The sequence below is a fragment of the Calonectris borealis genome, chromosome 3 (assembly GCF_964195595.1).
Source record: "Calonectris borealis chromosome 3, bCalBor7.hap1.2, whole genome shotgun sequence".
Taxonomy (NCBI): domain Eukaryota; kingdom Metazoa; phylum Chordata; class Aves; order Procellariiformes; family Procellariidae; genus Calonectris; species Calonectris borealis.
In genome coordinates, this window is record NC_134314.1 from 9,578,260 (window position 1) to 9,591,117 (window position 12,858).

Sequence of the window (12,858 nt, forward strand, 5' to 3'; positions counted from 1 at the left end):
ATGTCTCTTTGTGGAGAAAGGTTTGCCAGGTTCTCAATCCATGCAAAGAATTGCAGGCCATATTTATCAATTTTCTAAGCATGAAAGTTGCAAAAGCATCAAATCTGAATTTTAAGTGTCACTTTAAGTAGTTGTCAGACTTCATGCAAATACATCTTATTTCATGCAGTCACTCTTGAACTTTCCCAAAAGTAAAAAATCAGAAGGGAGCATTATTTTCTAAGATTATACCTTTGGAATGCTGGAAAAGGTGACAAGTGGGTTCTCTGGCAATGATAATAATAGCAACAAAAACCTTTCAGGAATCTGGTATCATAGATACAAACACAAATAGCACCCAGGTTACAAAATACTGCAGTAAAATTACATTTTATGAAAAAAGGAAATAAAACAATGAATTACTGAAATTACAAGAGATTAACAAAAAACCCCAAAATAAACTAACAGAAAAAAAAATACAGAAGAAAGTAAAAGCCTAGCTCTTTAACCCAGTTAAGACAGAATAAATGCAAGAAACAGACCAAAACAAGTATCTCTGAAAGAGGACAACATTCTTCTGGCAAACCAAAGTAAAAATCTGTCTTAGTCACTGAAGAATAATTTCAACCTTTATTTTCCAGTCGTCTTGAAAACCAAAAGTCTATACGAGTCTAGTAGTTTGTCTGAAACATATCTCAGCTAGATCCACGATGTGAAAACCACCACAAGGCAAAATACCTACAGTTACTTGCAGGACAATGGAATATTTCATGTGTATGTATATATATATATATATTTATATATATTTATAAGGCAGGCTTCAACAGAAAGAAAATTTCAATAATGCTGTACTCTTCATGGCAGAAGTGAGCCAAGCTATCTGCTGTTAGTTTCCAAAAGTGTTAACTTTCTTCACTGCATTTTAAAATATACTTTCCTCATCCCTGAGTTCATAGAGCTATTTCTGATTTCCAAGACATTCTTTTGGAAGCTTTTTGTGAATCAATTTTTATTTCTTGTTCTTCTAATTATTGTTATCATAAGTGAGATTAAGGTCTTCTTTTGTTTCTATTTACTATTTTTGTTGCAATAATATCTAGAAGTCCCAATTATAAGCACACAAGAATCTATAATATGCTTCATGTTGCAGAAACACATATTTAAAAATTATGCCTGACCCAGAGGATTTACAGTCCAAGCAATTTTATTGTGTTTAAGGCATTTTACATATATGGGGGATGATATTAGTCTGGGTTACACTATTGACTAAAGCACAGCCTAGAGAAGTAATTTTGTTTTCCTACTTTTTCCCTAGCCCAAGAATGAGAATAGTATAATATTAACTCATCTTTCCCAGGAGAGTGCCAGATAAAATCAGTACTGAATTCCCATCTAGAGATTTAAACTTGTTAAAAAGAGTTTAAATTTTAGGGTTTGTGATTATTAAGAGTTAATAATCAGCTGTCAAAACCAATTTATATGAGGCATGCATGAAATAATAATAATAATAATATTTTTGACACATATTCAGGTTTTCAAATTTATTTTTGTTCTGCATGTTTATACTTTCTTCTTTTCCCCATATAATAGAGCCATTCAAAATCCATAGGATTTGGATCTCAGTATGTCATGCTTTAGGTAAGTCTTGCTATTGCTCTTTTTCTCCATTTTCTTTACCTCAAAAACAGCCATAAGAGTCAATATTGCCTCTTGAAATTACATTCTTCTGAAGTATTTGTACTCATTTGATTTATGTATTTCTGATAATTTCATAGTTTATCTCCTTCTTGACTGGACAAAACTTTCCTCTGATCTAATCATAAAATCTGCTGTTAAAGTCTTCAGCTGACTCCAATGTGGTACATCTTTCTTAAGAAAACCCAAACAAAATAGAAAAAACAGATCTCTGCTTGTCTCACTTTGTTTATCTCCCTGTGTATTTCTGTGCTACTGCATTTATAAAAAGAATCACATTTATACTAAGGGCAGGGTACAGTGTGCTTTGTTTTGAATAGGTTATTTGTAGTATAATAATCTTGTGAATTACCAATATGCTGCAGAGCAAAAGGAAAATGTGATTGTGAAGGGCATGATGATGATTCAATTGGTTTTGAGGCCATAATGCATCCTTTCGTACTGGCATTTCAGCATTTGTTCTGTCTTTGTATGTATTATCTACTTGTACTGTATATTCAGAAAGTCTCTTCTGTAGCAGCTGTGCGCTTTTTCTTTCATAAGGTAATTGCCAAAGTTTGGAGTGTATGAAGGACTATGGGGTGGCTTAACCAGTGTTCAGTGCTAGCTTTGTATGACCCCTCTTCTGCCAGGAGCCTGAAGAGGCTGCACTGAGTTCTCATCTTGCACTGTATCAGTACACAAAACACTACCTCAGCATGAAGGACTTGTGTGGTCCTACCTCCCTCTATGCCTACTATGCTGCTTCTCCTTGTAGCTTATATTTATGGACAGCTCAGCTCACCTCAATGCATAGTTGCTTCCTTCTCCATCAAAAAGTTTATGTTTCTGCAGCTTGTTTCTTCTTGTCATCCCATCTTAATTTAATCAAAATGCTTAAATATTGGTGTAGTCAATACACTTGAAGGATAGAAAGGGACATCTCCAAGAAGTGACTCAGCTAACCTACGTTGAAGTAGAAATCATCCTCTGGCAATACCTCTCTCACTTCACTGACTATAGATGGAGTTCATATAAGCTCCTTACTTTAGAACAACAATGTATATGAGCAGGGCTGATTCACATCCTTTGTTCCCTTATTGTAGCTCAAAAACACATTTTAAAAATTGGATTTGGAGTGCTTTTCTGCACCTCTGTCCTTGAGGCACTGTTTATATATTTAGGTAAATTGTTACCTAGGCATCAGAATTAAAAATGCTAAGTTCCTATGGGCTTTAGTCTTATTCACCTTCATCTTGCACGGCACCATCCCATTTTCTGTACAGCCTCTGGATTGCTCTAGTTTTCTCTTATTACTTAGCTAACTTGCTAGAAAAAATACTGAGTGTTTGAGTGGCTCAAAATTAGGTGTATTGATTTGGGAGCTGACAGACCAAAGAGAACTGCTAATTATTCTGCTCTCTCTGCAAGCTATTAGGTCAGTAAGTAGGTCACATAATGTAGGTTTCTACATATAGGCATCCACAGGTGCTGTAGGTGGCCAAGCTCCCATGACAGTCCATACACATCACCTCGTCAGTGTGGTAACAGAGAGCAGAGAGCTGCTCAGCTGCTCTGTAGGCACACTCAAGGCTCCACGGACAGACTGACTATGTATCTTTTTAAATATGGTTAAAACGTAGTTAACTTCAACGCCTAGTTCACATACAGACACATCTATGTAGCCCTTTACACTCTGGTGTCAAAATCTGGAACCAGATCTATTCCTGTGTTTGACTCAACTGCCTTTACATAGGTGCTACATCCACCTTTTCTATCGAGATGCTCGAGCCTAAGTGTCTCCCACAACTTTTGTGATGTGCAGAACAGTCTTGTGTGGGTTTCTTGGCAGTTCATCTAAAATGGTATTAGATTCCCGTGGTTAGGAGAGGGGTTGGTCCTGTTCTGACCATGTGCAAAAATTGCTATCTCACTTAAAACATGGACTCCAGACCTCCAGCTCCAGCTTTCTGGGAACACAGAGTCAGCTCTCTGCTTCAAAGTCTTGTTACTCCACATTGCGTCTTAGGGACATAAAGCATGTATCTGCACTAGGAAGCTACATGAGGCAAAGCAGAGTTGAAGTACTGGCATTTGATAGCTCATATTTTAATTTTTTCACATTCTCTAGCATGATTTTGGCCAATTAAATCTCATTCAGAAAAGGCTGGGCACAATTTAACTATACGTATGCAAACTAGTCTGATCTACATCTGTTGTCCTCAGAGCCTGAAAAATGCCCAGGGCCCACGTTGTTTATTAAAGTGGCACAGCTAGAATGTAAACAAAAATTCAGTTCTGAATAGAAACATCTCATTTTCTGTGTGAGTTATGTGCTTGCATTGACATGTCCTACTGTTGAATGGACAGGAAGATGAAGAATGTAAGTGGCTCACATTAATACCTTATTGTATACATTGTAGTGGACTCTGAAATATTATAATCTTCTCAATAAAATGTGTATGACTTCATAATAGATGCTACAGAGCAGTAATTGAGAGGAAAAAACCCACAACCTTCATATTTGAAAGAGGTAATGACACACTAAGAGTATTTACAGTGACCACTTGAGAAGGTTGATCTCTTTGATATTGGCAGGGCTAATTGATGTAAAGAAAAATATTGCCACCATTTCATAAGTTTGAATTTCAAAGCTGGATCACTGGGATTGGCAATATTTTTATGACACAGAACAAATAATTTTAATCTGTAACATGTCATTATTTAAATCAGGTAGGTGATAGATGCACTTTGCATGTAAGTGAACTTACCAGAAAATTGCTCTTCACAAGTGCAATGTGAAAGTGTACAAAAGTGTAGAAGCTACACAGTTGACATGTAAGTCCTGTGGCGATGAAGCAGCTCTAAGTAGAGAAAAGTTACTTTTAAGTTAATGTGGCTGGGGGTGTCAATAGAAAGAAAGGCAACTGGAATAAGGACAGTCTTTTGCTACCGTGACTTCAGAAGCTGAGAGGATATCTGCCAGTGAATGGAGAGATCTCAATTTCTCTGTTGACGGTGTTTTGTTTTGTTTTGTTTTGTTTTTCTTGAAATGAGTGATTCAGCACAGCTTGAAAGTTCATATTTCATATTGCTACATAGTGCTTTGTGTGGTCTGATGACTGGATATAAACTGACATGCTGCAGTGCTCACTTCACATAGCATCAGATTTGTTTTCTTTTTTTTTTCAGCTTGTAGGCACCATGAATGTTTTAATTTGCTCTTCTCATTGTAAGAAAATGCCTAATTCCAACTCAATATTAATCATTGCAATACTTGAGAATTTTAATATTTTAATAAATAGCATATGGTGGCTTTCATAATTTCTTGTTCAGCCTTTCAATTAACACATCTGTGTGGACAAGCCAAGGTGAAAAGTGAGAGACATAGAATGACCCAGGGAACTGGGTCAGTCCTGCAGCTTCCACTAGCTATTCTTATCAAACAAAAATGATTACACAGAGGAACAAAACTCATTGATTATGTCTATTTAGTAGTCAAAAGCCTTTACAGCTTGTATACCGTGGCACAGTAAACTGTGAGGAGGAAATTGGCTTCCTGTTCTTTGCAATAGGTGAAAATACAAATGTTGAGTTTGAGCACAGTGTTATTTATGCACTAATATCAAAATTACAGCTATGTGCTGCGTGTGTCACTTCACAGTTGGAAATCAAATTATACTCCTGCTGGAATATTGGCACATTGGTATCAGCTATAGCAGCTGCTTTTCCTTCTCTGCCTTTTCTTACTGTTGCTGTTAATGAAAAAGGAGGCTGCTGTCACTGCTCTTAACTGCAATGTTTTTCTCCTCACTTGAAAAGCAAGCAGACAGTCTGGGTCTTCTCATGGCACAAAAGGAAAGGAACATTTAATTGCTGCTGAAGTGCTTGTACAAAAGGTCACCAAACAATATAAGTTCTTATTTGGTACTGAACTTTGAAGTGAAGAATTATGGATTGTAGAAGGGATCCAGCAGTTAGTTTATGTACCAGATCTCCAATATATAGAAAAGAAGGAGAAAGAAGTCTAAACTTGATGGGAGTTTCCTAGTAGGAGCAAGCTCACCAGCCATCTGTAAAGAAGGTGCCCATGAAGCACGTTTAAGGAAATCATTACCACTTTTCATCCATGGCCTAATGCAAGCACAGAAGGAGGAGCACTGAGCGACTGAGTATGCAGAAGCTGTTGGTCTTAAACCTAGAAGAGTTATGTATTGACAACAGCACAGCTTCTCAAAGGCAGTATGAGGCAGTAACTTATAAGTACCTAAATACTGACAAGGCTTCCAAAACCATTGTGGCCCAAGGGAATATTGAATATGCAGAAAGTCTCTCCCCATTAAGAAAATTCCAGACCTTCTGGTGTTAAATCAATGATTAATTAAAAACATGGACCAGCTTCATCCTGCAAACAATGACAAAAGATAAATTGAGATTCTTTACCAAAAAAAAAAAAAAAGTAATTTTAAATTCATGTTGAACATAAAAAGAAACCTGGTCCTTACCTGAGGGGTTTTGCCTGCTTCACATTAATAAAAAATCAGTATTCTAATCAGTATCATGATATCACAAATTTTGAATTCTGGGGTTGAAATTTTCTCTTGAACTAAAGGAAGGCTCTATTATTATTATTATTATTATTATTATTATTATTATTATTATTATTATTATTATTATATTTCTTTGTCTCTGAGACTTTTTTATTGTACTGTCATTGCTCTTATTTTGCTTGAGTCGAGAGACACAAGTGACACCTGATGAGCATTGCATGATTGCTATAGTGCAAAGATGTTTTCAGAAACAAAAGACTTATTTCACTTCCGGAGCAAATCAATCCCACAGCCTCTCCATCTCACATACTTTTTTCTTGCTTCTTTAAGTGTTTTCCCTCCTCAAGAATTTTGTGATATGTACTGTATCTTGGCAACATGCAGAGAAAGAAAGGTAAGGTTTTAACTTAGTAGGAGTAAAAGCTGAAATCATTGGCAATGTTCTGATTTACACCAAGTAAGTATTTAATACAGAAACTTGAAGAGAAATTAAGACAACTCTTGCTCTTCATGCACCATCTCTACCCCAGCCCATCAGCAGATAGGTTGATACGATTCCTGCTTTTAAAGATGTCAAATGTGTTTAGCAGTAATAGCTTCCTGCCTTCTTTGTACTATGAACCCAAACCAAACTTCAGGACATACTAGTACTGTTTATTGTGTACTGTATTGTGCACCCTTTTCTTTGTGCTTGACCAAAAAATCTGAAAAAAAGTACCAGAAAGAAATCTTTGTTCCTTTAGCTCAAAAAACCCGGCATGTAGTCTAGGTTCAGTCCTTGGTGTTAATCAAAGTCCTGGTCCTCACATTTTTATGACTGTCTTGGCTTCTGCTCTCTCCCATTTCACCACCCCATTTCTGGTAATTATTCAGTGTTTGTGACCTGACAGGATCATCTGACCTGATGTATGACATTATCTCACAGTATTGCATCAGTAATTATATCGGTAAACATAGTCTCCTAAGAATTCAGCTTTACATATATGAATTCATACCCTGTCTATAGATTCTGTGATATCTGATCAGAAATCAGCAGTTCTATTTCACAATAATTTATTTCTCTTTCAGTCAGTTGGATATCTGCACTTAACAAACTTTCCCCTTAAAAAAAGTCTGGGAAAATAACAATCTACAGAATTGCAGGGAAGGCTGTAATACTGCCTTATACCCACCAGTGAATGAAATGCACTTGTATTCAAATATTAAGTAATGTGCCAGTAGATGAAGCTGATGAACATCCAGTTTATACCCAGAATTTTGTAGGCTCAGTATACTTTTGTTCATGACATGTATTAAACATGGCTTTTCTCATCAGCTTTTTACCCCAATTAAAGCAGCTTTTAGAAGGTAGAAGGCAGTGTATTTAATTACCAGAATAAGACTTAGAGGATTTAATCCTTTCTGATGACTGATTTGGGCTGTAGTTCTACCATTTATTTTAGTAGAATTTTGAAATCATTATGAGCTTTTTATTTGCAGGTCACCACACTTAGATCCCTTTGATGAGTGGGCAATGTATCTTGATCTGAAGCTTGATAAAACCATACAGTTCAGTAACTGAAAAAAATTAGCCACCTATATATGAGTTATCCACAATAAAAAAACCTGCAAGCATGACCAGTCTCATAAGACAACCACATGAAAACCAGCTGCTCTTTCCTTCTGCTGAGCTGGGTATGAAATGAATCTTCTGGATAAAGCATAGAAAATAGGAGGAGGACAGATTTTAACTATGATGAGGAAAAATGTTTTCAAATGAAATTCACATCTGCCTAAGCCTTCACGTAAGATCTAAAACAAACTCAGTCCCTCCTATTGATAAAAGTGTCCATACTTCTAGAATCCAATGAGTTAACCCTGCTCACATCTTCTCTATTATTCCTCTCTTAAATAAAGTTAATTTCCAAGCAGAAAGTAATATTAAAGTACCAGTTACCTAAATAGCTTTATCAGCATCTTCTTCCCCTTATACCCATCAGGATGACTCTAGGTGTGTATTCTACGAGAGCTTGTTGATCTTTTTAATGTTAATTAGCCTTTGATTAGGATCTGAGAATCAAGGTAACAGGACCAGATTTTCCCACATTGATTGATGAATTAATTAAAGGCATCTAGATGGAATTTAATGCTGGAAGCGTGCCATGTTGATTGTCCTTTAGCATTTTGCAGGAACATTTTCAGCATTATCAATCTAACATTGTTTTAAGATTAAGTCTTTAGGACGTGGTTTAGGTGGTGGGTAGGTATCTAGAAAGGCAAGTACCTCTGGGGGAACAGACACTCCAACACAGTAAAGAAACAAATCTGCAGAACCCCTTACACTGACGTGATTTTCAGAATGGATGAAAACCTGCAGTTCTAAGTAATTTTAGTACTGCATTTGGGATACTCACCTAGAGAAAACAGCATCAAGCATATCCTAAACCAGGATGAGAACAAAGTTTGTGCAATTTTATATGGAGCCAAAAACCTCTAGTGCTACATCACCTACTGGTGTAAAGCAACATAGTTCCATCAACGTTATAGATACTTTGACAATTTAAACCAAACAATGAACCTCCTTTTTCAGTTTTCCTGCTTGTAATTAATCTACAAGTTCAGTAGTATTTTTTTTTCAATGTACCTGCTCTGTCACACTGACAAAGTAACTAATTGCCTCTAGATAATAGAAAAATTTTAAGAGTTATAAGTTGAAAAGAACCCAGGAATGATTTTTTTTCAAGAGGTGATTGAGGCTTAGAATAATTTACACCAACAGAGGCAAAACAAAAGCTACATGACTGTTTTTAAAATTATACATGTTTTTTCCATTTTATAGTAAAAAGATGTATCAGCAGGTGCTAATCTTACCTGCATCTTACTACAATAGGATGGCTTTGCCTGACATGAATAAACAATAATAGCTAAATACAACCTTATGACATAAATGGAACTATTGTTAAATGGTAAATGGGAACATCATGGGTTAAAACGTTGCTACTTTTAAAAAGCCATAATGTTCTATAAAGTTGTCTAAAGAATGGTACTTTTTTCTTACTTGAGTTTGTCTGGCTATGACAGAGTCATTCTTGGTATGCTTACAGATTTTTTTAGTATCCTCAAAGGATATTTTAAGAAACCACAATGTATTTGCAATAGCTATAAACCCCACATATTTCTTATACATGAAAGGTGAAAATATTCCACCTAACTTTAGCAGTGGGATTAATCTCAACTAACTCTAGACATTTTCAGTATAGACATCTGTACCTGGGAAAGTTACTGGGGGTACCACGTGTTGCCAAAGAAGAAAAATCAGCACTGTTGGAGTTTTGCATCTAGCCTGTTTTAGAAAATCACTTGAGGATGGGATGAATTATCCCTCCAGAGTGAAGGATTAGATCCCAGCCCAACTGCAAATAAACAGTAAGGTATACAAAACAGGAAGGTAATATTCTCAGTTCAGTTTTTAAATGACCAAATATTAACAAGTTTATGTGAATCAATCCCATAGCTCTAGGTGAAGGATGAGCAGTACAGAAGACGTTGGGCATAAATATGAAAAACTGTTGATTTTAGGAAATAGGAAAGAATATAACACATCAGGTTTTAGTGTTTTCTTTCCATCTGTGAAGAATTTTTACACAGCTTCAGATAGTGTGAATAGATAGAATAGTACTTGTGTCTACCCTAAACATATATACAACTTTTTATTTTAATCATACTAAAATAAAGCTGGTCAAATGTTGTACTTTTTATTTCAGTGGTCAAATAAAAAAAATGGGTGACTAGTCAGTTTGGCTTGAACAGAAACTCCAATGTTTTGGGATTGATGCTTTCAGAAGACTGAAAATAAATTGAATAATGAAAGGCGCGCTTTCTACTAAACCAGGATGTTTCATTTCACATGGAGTTTATGCAGAATATTTCCTCAATTTTCTTCCTTTTATTAGAACTCTTTGTAAGCAAAGTATGCGGTTTTGAAAGGTAAAGTATATTCTTTTAAAATGGGAAAAGTTTCAAATTAACATTGCCTTACTTTTTCGTGCTTGATGCAAATTGCAGAGCAGAACCTAAGCGGCTCTGCTTGACTAGGGGAATAACCATTCTTAATATTAGCTTTAGGCAGACTTTCTGTGCAAGCTGCAGATACTTCCATGGGCTTTGTTAAGTTCAGTTACTGCATAAGACTTTCGCATACTCAAAGTCTAAATTATTTTATTATCATTTTTAGGCTTAACTGGTACCTGCTGTGTAATTTATATACTGAAAAACAGGAAAAGAATGGTTTAGGAAAGAGATCACAGAATCACAGAATAGTTGAGGTTGGAAGGGACCTCAGGGGGTAACCAGGTCCAACCCTCCTTCTCAGGCAGGGCCACCCAGAGCCCGTTGGTCAGGACAGCTTTTGAATTCCTCCAAGGAGGGTGACTCCACAGACTCTCTGGGCAACATTTGCCACTGCTTGGTCACCCTCACAGGAAAAAAGTGTTTCCTGATGTTCGGAAGGAACCTCCCATGTTTCAGTCTGTGCCCATTGCCAATGGGCATATGTTCAACTCGGTGTTCACCAGGACCCCCAGGTCCTTTTCTGCTGAGCTGCTTTCCGGTTGGAGGGCCTCAACTGGATGTACTGGTGCATGGGGTTGATCCTCCGCACATGCAGGGCTTTGCACTTCCCATTTCTCCAGCCTGTCAAGGTCCCTCTGGATGGCAGCATGACCTTCTGCAATATCAGCCACTCCTCCCAGTTTTGTATCATTGGCAAATTTGCTGGGGGTCCACGTTACCCCACCATTAATGTTTAATTCTTAAAGAATCACAATGTTTAATTTTTTATAAAATTAGATTTTTTGCATCCCATTGAATAAGATTTTTTTTTTAATATTTGGTATTTTAGGTAGCCCAAATATGGAATGCTATATAAAGTCAAAAACCTAACAAAACAAAAATGGGTGAACGGAACATGGGAAAAAAACCACAAGTTAAAGTTTGGACTGGATTTACAATTCATTCAGTCAGTTATTTCTTTTTCAGTCATATTTTGCGTGACCACCAGAGATGCCTTGTCACCTTACTGAAAGTTGTCTTGGAACAGTTCCTACAGCCTGAAGATTTTATATTACTATTTTTGCCAGAGAGTTCATTCATCATAAAATGTTCATATTGCATCAGCTAGAAATGAATACTGGTGGCATAGTAAAGATGAAACATTATAATGTTTCATATATTAAATATCTTAATTGTGCTACAGATTACAATGTAGCAGCAGTAGCAATTGCTAATAGAAAATGAACGATAGGTAAAATAAAAAATCTTAGTCATGTGAAATGATAGATATCTCCATTCTGCAAGCAAAGAGACAAGAAAGTTCACCATTTTGTGACTGTAATGGAGGAAAATTTACATTCTTGATTTGCCATAACATTATGTCACCTAAATAATCATATGCTACATGCTTTTTTAATCCAAATATATATGCACACATATACAGTGTGGAACTCAACCATTGCACAAAGGGTTAACTACAACCACTAAACATCTTTTGCATTTACTTTGGTTATGCTCCTTGTTTCAGCTATACATTCCCACCAAAACTGAAGTCCAGTGTGTTGTTACTTTTTATCTTTTATTTTTTTCCCCCAGCAATTAATTAATGTTTGATATAGTACTTTAGAACATAAATAAGTATTTCCCCTAAAATATCCCAGGATTACTGATTCTGGATATCTTTTAAAAGTAATAACCTATTTAAATACTCAAATATGAGGTGTAATACCTGTAATTAAAGGTATAATTTTTTAAACTTTAGAAAGGGTCTCTTTCTCAGATCGTTCTCAGTGTAAGGAAACATCCTATTTACTGCCAGTGATCAGATATAAGGATTATTACAAAGCAGAAGAGTAATATTGTTATAATTAATAAGACAAATCTGAGATGAGATTCAATACATAGGCCTTTAATTGTCAAAATAATAACTGTGTCTGATAGTTTAAATCAACACAGCAGACCAAATAGTGCAGACATTAAAAACTGCCATTTTCACAAAAATTATCACAGTAATAGTACAAGAGTGGCTATATGCATGGAAAATAATTTCATCATATTGCAATGTATGTTCTGACTCAGCAATACCCTTCTCTACAATGTAATAAAGCAGACAGCAGTGTAAATCATTTAGTGCATTATAAGTGTAACAAGAGAAAGGACAAACCAATGTGCAGGATGGGTAAGAATGACACCAATACATTCTATTTTGACAAATTAAACGTAGTAAAATATCTAAACTAGAACATATCTGAAATGCGATATGATCTCAGAAGGAAAAATTATTTTCTGAGTCCTCAGGAAAGAGGTTATTAGTGGATCCGAATATAAACATTGTCAGTGGAAAAAAGAAAACCTTTTACTAAATATCATTTCATTAAACATAATTTCCTCCCTTCTTTTAATTTATTCAAATCTTTGTTCAGCAAATAAAGTTCAGGAAACTTTACTGAACATCAACCATCCATGTGAAAGAGTTTAAACTTATCAACCTTAGGGACTTTAAATTAAGCATAGATTGAAAATCTGAGTTTCAACAGGGCATAGTTTATTTAAGAATCTGTACCCATTATCCAAATATGACTTGGAAAATAGTGACCTGAAACTGCTGTAACATGTTTATTTGTGA